Raw genomic sequence first — 10,067 nt, forward strand, 5'->3', positions numbered from 1 at the left:
TTTTTCCATCATCCAGCGAAGGTTGGCAATTTGGTCTCTAGTTCCTCTGCTGTTGCGAAACCCAGCTTGCACGTCCGGAAGCTCCCGATCCACATACTGCTGCAGCCTACCTTGGAGGATTTTCAACATAACCTTGCTAGCATGCAAAATAAGCGCGATCGTGCGGTAGTTGGAACAATCTTTGGCACTGCCTTTCTTTGGAATGGGGATGTAAATTGACCTCCTCCAATCCTTCCAATCCTCCTCCAATTGACCTCCCATTCAACTTCACTCTTCAGGATGCCCGGCTCGAGATCAGTAATCACAACCGTCTTATGTTGGGTTTGCACATTCGGGTCCTTCTTGTACAGTTATTCTGTGTATTCCTGCCACCTCTTTTTTATCTCTGAGGCTTCTGTGAGGTCCTTGCCTCGTTTGTCCTTTATCACGCCCAGCTTAGCACAGAAGCTTCCTTTGATATCTTTGATTGTCTTATACAGAGCTCTTGTGTTGCTTAATTGGTGGTTGTCCTCTACTTCTTGGTATTTTATATTCAGGAAGGCATTCTTGTCATTCCTTGCTATTTTCTGAAAATCCGCATTGAGAACCTTGTATCTTTCTCTTTCCCCCATAACTTTTGCCATCCTCCTTTCCTCAGCTATATGCAAAGCCTCTTCAGATAACCAGTTTGCTTTCTTGCATTTCGTTTGCTTTGTAACTACCTTAGTAGCAACTTCTTGTATTATATCGCGAACATCAGTCCACATCTCTTCGGGCTCTTTGTCTTCTAGATCTAATTCTTGAAATCGATTCCTCACTTCCACAGCATATTCTAATGGAATTTGATCCAGATCATACCTGAAAGGTCTTCTAGTTTTCTGTGTTTTCCTCAATCGAAGCTTAATTTTGGCAACAAGAAGCTGATGATCGGTGCCACAATCGGCCTCAGGCCTTGTTTTTACTGCTTGTATAGCGCTTCTCCATCTCTGCCGGCAAAGAATATACTCGATCTGATTCCTGTACGGACCGTCCGGTGAAGTCCATGTGTACAGGCGCCTCTTGTGCTGTTGAAAATGCAAAACTCTACTAGCCTCTGCCCAGCTTCATTTGGCTCACCAAGACCGAACTTGCCTGTAATTCCGGATATTTCTTGACTCCCGACCTTAGCATTCCAGTCTCCTATGAGAAAAACGACGTCTGATGATGGGGTGCGGTCTAAAAGGCATTGTAGGTCCGCATAAAATCTCCCAACGTCAGCTTCTTCAGCAGTAGTGGTCGGTGCATAGACTTGGATAACTGTTATGTTGAAAGGGTGACCTTGGATCCGAAGTGAAATCATTCGGTCGTTTATGGGGTTGTACCCTAGCACTGCTTTGCCCATTCTTCTATTTACTATGAGAGCGACCCCATTCCTTCTCTTGGATTCCTGCCCACAATAAAGGTCGCAGAAGTTAAATTCTACAATTCCGGTCCACTTGAGCTCGCTGATACTCAAGATATCAATGTTCAATCTGTCCATTTATCGCTTGACGACATCCAGTTTACCCTGCGTCATAGATCTTACATTCCATGTTGTTATGTGATATATCTCCTTGCAACATCGGACTTTCCGGTCGCTTCGCGACACATATCCACAACTGAGTGTCCTTTTGGCTTTAGCCAAGCCGCTTCATTCGTCCTGGAGCTACTAGGAATTGCCCTGTGTTCATCCCCAGTAACATGTGGGACGCCTTCCAACCTGGAGGGCTCATCTTCCGGCGCCATATCATTAATGGTATTGTGACTGGCCATAGGGTTTTCTTGGCAGGAAATACTGGAGTGGGTTGCCATTACCTTCTCCAGTGAATCACATTTTGTCAGAACTCTCTATTGTAACCTGTCTATCTTGGGTGGCCCTACACAGCAGAGCTCACGACTTCATCGAGTTTCGCAAGCCCCTCCGCCACGACAAGGCAGTGATCCATGGAGGGGCGATCTAGTTATAGTAAATAGAGAAACAAAATGTGAAGGCCAAATCACGTGGGAATTCCGCAACAGGCAGACGACAATACGACTGTCTAATGTCGCAGGAAATTTATAGCAAGGTCACAAAAATGAAAATAGACGAAGAAGGGGAGTGTAGTCTGGGAAGTGATCATAAACATATTAGTCTGCAGATGGGGCCCTTGACGAAAACAGAAATGGAACTTATACAAAATGTAAATGCAAAATTAAACCACGATCAAATAGCGCAGGTAGCAGCAGACATAGAAGAGGCAATAGAGAAAAGCCCCATGGAAGACTGGGATTATGAACAGGTAGAACTACTCATAAGGAGGAAAATTCAGGAGGTTAAAGTAGCAAACCGCTGGAATGGAAAGAGGAAGCCACGGAGCTGGTGGAATAAGGAAATCAGGGAAGCTATTGAGCAACGACGGGCCGCTTCAAGGGAACACCGAATGGCAAAGAAAGCACAGGTATCTCAGGAGGAAACCGACCAAAAAATGGGAATCATGTCGACAAAAGAAACTTCAGGTGCAGGCCCTCGTCCAAAGTAAAATAAGGCAGTCCACCGATCGCTGGATGGCTGACATACACGATGCCTCTAGAGGTGGAGCAAGGAAATTCTGGAACCATATAAGCTGGCTAGGAAAGAAGAATCAAGGAAAGCAGGATCGGATTCAAGATAACGAGGGAAATTGTTTAAAGGGAGACAACGCAGTGAACTACATTACATCAGTTCTGGCCGAGTCATTTAAGAGCGACGATAGGGTAATCTCCGCAAATCAGGAAGCAACACAAGGTAGCAGAATACAAAGCAGCTTAGAAGTGACCAATCTAAACTGAAAAAAGGCAGAAAAAAATATTCCTAAAAACACATCTACAGGAATAGATGGAATTCTGATTAAGCTGATTAATGAACTCGCTCCAAAAAGTAAGGACGCATTGTTAAAATCTCTGGAAACAGTCAACGAATAAGCAATTCCAGACAGCTGGCGGCAGAGTAAAATGAATTTGATCTATAAAGTGAAAGGAGTTAGGATGCACATAAAATCCTACAGGCCGATTACCATAACATCTGTTATGTACAGGTTAGCCATGCAGGCGGTGAAATTAAAGGTGCAATCATGGGTAGAAAGTAACAAGATACTCGGAGACCTTCAGAACGGCTTTAGAAATGCTAGGCACTTAGATGATAGCCTGTTCGTGCTTACCCAATGCATGGAAATATCTAGAATGGAAAGTAGACCTTTGTATTTCGCCTTCCTGGACATAAACGGGGCGTACGACAACGTAAGGAGGGAACTCCTGTGGAACATATTAAAAGAAGAAGGTATCTGTTCTGAGATAATGGAGTTCCTACTGGAAATATACCGGGATAACAAAGTAGAAATTACGTGGGAAGGGATAAGAAGCACGGAAGATGTCAAAGTATGCAAAGGATTCAGACAAGGCTGTCCTGTATCACCGGTGCTGTTCATGCTTTATATGATAAACCTGGAACGGAGGATACAAGTGAGTAACCTAGGTTTTAACCTGTCATATAGATTAGGTGGAAAGGCGGTAGAGCAGCGCCTCCCCGGTTTGATGTATGTAGACGATATTGTGCTGCTAGCTGAGAGTCTGGAAGAATTGCAAACTCTAGTTAAGTATTGCGGAGACGAAGGGGACGCTCTAGGCTTGAGTTTAGCGCAGTTAAGTCGGGTCTGATGATTTTCAACGGCTCAAGTGATCAGGGTCTTAAAATACAAGGCCATGAAATACCTAGAGTAGCAGAATATAAATTTCTGGGGGTATGGGTAAACGAAGGATTGGCATACATTGGAAAGCATGAGCAATCACTTAAGGCCATAGGACGAATGAATGCCGGGATGAGGCAGCATAGGGCATTGTGGGGATACAATAGGTATGAGGTATTGAGGGGTATTTGGAAAGGAATTATGGTGCCCGGACTTACTTTCGGAAATGCGGTTTTGTGCCTAAAATCAGAGGTACAGTCGACATTAGAAACAAATCGGAGATCCGTTGGACGATTAGCACTAGGTGCCCACGGCAAAACTACAAATGAGGCGGTACAGGGAGATGTGGGCTGGACATCTTTCGAAGTACGGGAAGCTCAGAGTAAAATATTATATTATGAACGCCTGATGAAATTGTACAGTAACAGATGGGCAGCTAAAGTATTTAAATACCTGTACTTAAAAAGCCTTGACTCACAATGGAGGAAAAGAAGTAGGAAACTAACTAGTAAGTATGCTAGTCACAATGATGGAGAAATAAAGAGCATTAAGCAACGGGTGAAAAACACAGAAGGTAAATATTGGATAAATTCGATGGAAAAGAAACAGAGTGTGGAATTATACCGAAAGTGGAAAATGCAGATCAGGAAGGAAGATTTCTTTGATAACTCAAGAGGCAGTGCCCTACTTTTTGAAGCTAGATCAGGGTGCCTTAGAACACGCAGCTACAAAAAGAAATTTAACAATAGAGACGACGCATGTGCGGTATGTGGTAACTCCAGTGAAACAATTGCCCATATTATAATCGAATGTAATGACATCCATCCGGAAGTTGGTGCAGGCTCAATCACTGTTCCTGAAGCTCTGGGGTTTAGAGATAACAGTGACCGGGTGAATAAACCGGCGGTGGAAACTAGCAAAAAATGGCTGGAAGATTGGTGGCTTAAAAGCAGAGAAGTGACATAATGTTAGTATTGTAGAAACAAAATATTTAGGAAATAGAATAATGGTGTAGTTAACCATTCTAAATCAATAATTAAGATATAGGGAGCAAAATGAGCATGCTACCTCCCCGTTTCAAAGGGGACGCTCCTATATCCCATCCATCCCACAACAGCAGGCAGCCTCCTATATCGGTGGAAAAATAAAGTTCTTGACAACAACTGGCATGCATTTTGTACCTCCGTATCTCAAGCTCGGGGAAAGCCGGTGGGAAATGCTGGCACTAAACGGCAAAGCTTCCGTAAATGAGGTCGTTAGAGTTAGGGCTTTTTACTGTTGCTACTAATGATGGAACGGTCTATCGTCTGGTACAAGAAACTCTTAAGCAGCTTGAGCAGTTGGTGCAAGAATTGTTTGGCGCGGAATGATAAACGAAGTTCCATGCTCCGCGTACACAGTATCACGGGCCTCCACACTCGGCCTCTTCGACATTTTCAGGACTTTAAAAACTATTTTACAGATAAATATGCTTATCCAAATCTGTCATTGCAACTTTTGAACATATTTTGGCTTTGAGGTTCTATATAGACAACGCATTAGAAATCCGGTTCTCAGATCCACGAGTGGTATTTTTTTTTTATTTGGCCTCCGATGAAACGCGGCTGGAATTCGATGCTGCGGCTGCATGACTTTGTTGCTTTTCCGGACGTTACGTCCTTTAAAAGGACAATGCCGCTCGATCCTGCGCAGCATATGCCAGCACACGCCAGATTTTACAGCGCGCAATGCGTATACTGAGGAGAGTTCCCCAACCAGCGTGCGACTGCCCAAGTCAGAAGTTTATAGCGTTTCCTCCGCTCAATGGGCAACCGTCTTATTTTAGCTCCTTGGCGTCTGTACGCCATTGGCCCCATTACAAAAGGAACTTCAGTTACATTACTCTCTCACAGCAAATATCCCGTTTTCTCATCAGTCTCTCCAAGTTCTCCCAGCAAGCAGTCTTTCTTGCCGCCCCTGCGCTTATATTTATTCTTGTTCACATCCGTAGTAGTCGAAGCATCGCACGAGACCACTGAAGTCACTAAATGAGTAAATCACACTCACTAGGATAACAAAACGCGAACGCAGAAGGAACACAGCGGCCGCAACATACACGGCGGCAGCTTCTGCGCCGGCTCAGTATTAGCTCCTGTCGGCCGCCAGGTGGGGCCACATGTCTCGGCAAACTCCATTGCAGGTTGCCTATATCTAGGCGAAATCAAAGTGGGAGTGAACACGCCGTAGAGGATTACTGCTACCGTGAACAACTTGCATTTTACCTTCAAGGTCGACACCGGTGCGGATATGACTGCAATCGCACATGACCAGTACGACGGGACCGTCATGGGACCGATCAAGTCAACGCAACAGCCGTCGATAGGCCCAGGCCAGACAGCGATAGCCACTGCTGGCTATATCGATGCAACGGTCACCTGGCGCAACACTGAATTCCAAGAAGCAGTCTTCATCATCAAAGGATTAAATTAACCACTGCTCAGTCGACCAGCTATAGAAACACTTGGGATTCTACAGCGCCCTCTTGAGCTAGACGAAACCCTCGCACAATCAACTGATGTCCCCAACTAAGAAGTTGGGGACATCAGTTCGAATTCCTGAGGCTTCCCTTCGGAATCTCCACAGCGCCAGAGTTCTACCAACGAGAAATGCTCCGTGTGCTCGAAGGACTAGATGGTGTGAGTTGTCTACAAGATGACATCATTGTCTCAGGGAAGGCAACTGAGGAGCACGACACCAACCTACTGCTGGTGGTGAGGAAGCTGGAAAATGCAGGTGTTACCCAAAGCTAATGTCTGGGCTTGGAGTCATGAAGACTGAGTACCACATCAAAGTCAAAAAGGATGCTGAGCCATATGCAGTATGTTATCCTAGGCGCGTGCCTCTTCCACTGCTTCCACTTGTGAAGAAAGAACTAGAAAGGATGGAAGACTTGGGAGTCAGCCAGAAGATCGAGCGAGCAACCGAGTGGTATTTTCCAATGGTTGTCGCACGAAAAAAGAACAATGAGCTGCGCATCTGCGTGGACTATAGTCAACTCAACCAACAAATAATACCCGAACGTGTGCTCATGCCTACGGTAGACGAGCGTCTTGCAAAAGTGCAGGTGCAACAGTTTTCAGCCGCCCAGATGCACGAGCAGGGTACTGGCAGGTGCCACTGTCCAAGGACTCTCGCGGATACACAACCTTCATCACACCAGTTGTCAGGTTCCAATTCCTGAGGCTTCCCTTCGGAATCTCCACAGCGCCAGAGTTCTACCAACGAGAAATGCTCCGTGTGCTCGAAGGACTAGATGGTGTGAGTTGTCTACAAGATGACATCATTGTCTCAGGGAAGGCAACTGAGGAGCACGACACCAACCTACTGCTGGTGCTGAGGAAGCTGGAAGATGCAGGTGTTACCCTCAACATCGACAAGTGCTCCTTTCGACAAACATAAGTAACATTCTTAGGACACGTAAACTCAACAGGAGTCAGCGCCGACCCGGAAAAGGTCAGGGCCATAGTCCAGCTCGATCCACCATGTGATGTGTCAGAAGTCAGGTCTTTGTTGGGCTCTGCAAACCACCTAGCGAAATTTCTTCAGAGCTAGCAGACTTTACGAAGCCTCTCAGAGACTTGCTCCACCAAGACGCCGACTGGCACTGGGGCCCAGCTCAGCAGCAGAGTTTGACAAACTCAAGCAAGCTTTAAGCAGGACGCCGATTCTCTCTCACTACGATGCTCAGTCGCCTCACACAGCGTCTGTGGATGCTTCCTCATGCGGTCTTGGGGCTGTACTTCTACAGCAGTCGCACGGAATGCTCCTACCTGTGGCATATGCATCACGCTCCCTTACGGATACAGAACAAATATATGCCCAAATCGAAAAGGAGGCACTGGCAATCACATGGGATTGCGAACATTTCCTAAAATACCTGCTGGGGTCAACCTTTCACGTGGAAACGGACCACAAGCTGTTAATACCGCTGCTGATGACTATATGACTTGACGAGCTGAGTCCCCGCCTTCAACGTTTCAGGATGCGCCTTTTAGAGTACGACTATACCATGTCCCACACTCCCGGCGAAAAGCTGTACACAGCTGACCTGTCCCAAAAGCCAAAATAGAAGCCTGGGCGAGTTGGTATGTATACATTCTAAAACAGCGCAAAAAACATGGACGGGAGAACAAAACGTACAACACGAGCGCTCGTGTTGTACGTTTTGTTCTCCCGTCCCTGTTCTTTTGCGCTGTTTTAGAACGTACCCAAAAGCCATCTGGGAAACCAGCAGACAAAGAAAGAACTCTCGAGAGTGCAGTGCGCGAGTTTGAAGAATTAGCACATGAACAGCTCCCTGCTTCAAACCAAATGCTGGACAGAATCAGGGCAAGCATCCAGTCAGACGAAACACTTTCCAGGGTGGCTATCTTCTGCACTACATTATGGCCAACTGGGCATGGGCTGTCATTTGACCTGAAAAGGTACGTCGAGGTGGCTAGTGAGATTTCGCTCGTTGATGGTCTGCTATTCAAAGGCGACAGAATAATCATCCCGCCATACATCAGAGTAGAGGTTCTGGAAAAACTCGATGCAGGCCACTTGGGCACTACGAAGTTCCGAGCGAGGGCAAGAGAACGCATATGGTGGCCAGGCATAGGCAAGCACATTGAAGACTATGGGGAAAAGTGTCCAATTTGCAGAGAGCACAGAAAGCCAGAAACAGAACTCCTGCTTCTAACCCCATTGCCAGCACACCCTTGGGACACAGTCGACATGGATCTCTTCACTCTGGAGGGGAAAGAGTATGTTGTAGTGGTAGACTACTACTCCCGATTTTTCGAGCTAGAAGAGCTGCCGAGGACAGCTACAAATAACATAGCCCTTGTTTTGGAGCCAATGTTTGCACGGTACGGTGTTCCACGGACAATACGCACTGACAGCGGGCCGCAGTTCACTTCTAGAGAGTTCAAATAACTAGTGCATCACTGGGGAGCCACACAAACAACCTCAAGCCCTTACTACCCGCAGAGCAACGGTATGGCTGAGAGGGCTGTGCAGACAGCAAAGCAGCTTTTGAGGAAGTCTTCCAACGTACACGAAGCGCTGCTTGCCTACAGGGCCACACCCAGCGTGGATAGGGTTTCACTAGGAGAACTCTTAATGGGTCGTCGTCTGAACACCACAGTACCAACCACTTCGAAGCTGCTAGCCCCGAAGTGGGACGACAGCGAATTCAGACAAAATAATGAAGCCTACAGAGCTCGTGCAAAACGATCATACGACACCCAGCACAAGGTACGGAGCCGAGAGCGCTTACCACCAGGCACAGCGGTGCGCATCCTCGCTGGAACTGCATCACACGGCGTGGTAACACAGCCAACATCAGAACCAAGGTCCTACGTTGTACAAACCGACAGAGGACAAGCAAGACATACAGCAAGACACCTGCAGCGGTTGCAGGACACGAGCACCAGAAGAAGTGGACGTGTTTGTAAGCGACCAGAACGCCTGGACCTGTGAGATAAAACCTTTCAAGAAAGGGGGGTGTTGTGGGCGCCACTGACGACAGCGCCCCAAGCGGCAAGCTAACCAGGCGGACCGCCGGGTGACCCCGGCCTAGGCGACCGCGCCAAGCAGAGCGAAAACGGGCGCCATGACCTGATGTATAAATAAGGAGTTTTGCTTGTTATACCGGCTACGTCTACCACAGTCAGAGAACAATGACTTGCTTCCAGCAAATTATAGAACGACTAACGACCATAGAAGCAAGGCTTCCCCCGGTTGCCGGCAACGCCCTCCCTCAGCTGCCACCGCAGCAAGTCCTAGGACATCATGGCCCCTCACCACCAAATTAAAATCTGGCAGTGGAACTGCAGAGGTTTCCACTCTAAGAGAGGGAACCTGCAGGCACACATTCAAAAAATTGAAAACACACCCGACGTAATCACGCTACAAGAGGCAAGCGGCTCAGTAAAAGTAACCGGCTACGCCGCGTATACTCCGCTAGAATTACAAAGGGTCCATAAACCTATGTCGTTCACGGCTACTTTAGTGCAGAGAAAATTGACAGCAATACAACACGGACTCGAAAACACGAGTGAAGACTATGTAATGATTGAACTAATCCCTAACACAAAGGGAGACAACCCTACTGAAAAAGTGTATGCGAAATGTACGAGATTGCTACGATGTGTACGAGAAATGTGGGAGATTTCTAAGAGCTATGCGATTTGTACAAGAATTCTATGAGGTCTCTTAGAGCGTCTACGTTGTCTCGTAGAGTTGTACGAGGATTGTACGATGTCTCGTAGGGCGTCTACGGTGTCTCCTAGAGCGTGTACGATGTCTCGTAGGGTTGTACGAGGATTGTAGGATGTCTTGTACAGA

This window comes from Amblyomma maculatum, chromosome 5 (assembly GCF_055883805.1).
Source record: "Amblyomma maculatum isolate TAMU_Amacu chromosome 5, ASM5588380v1, whole genome shotgun sequence".
In the NCBI taxonomy this organism is placed as follows: domain Eukaryota; kingdom Metazoa; phylum Arthropoda; class Arachnida; order Ixodida; family Ixodidae; genus Amblyomma; species Amblyomma maculatum.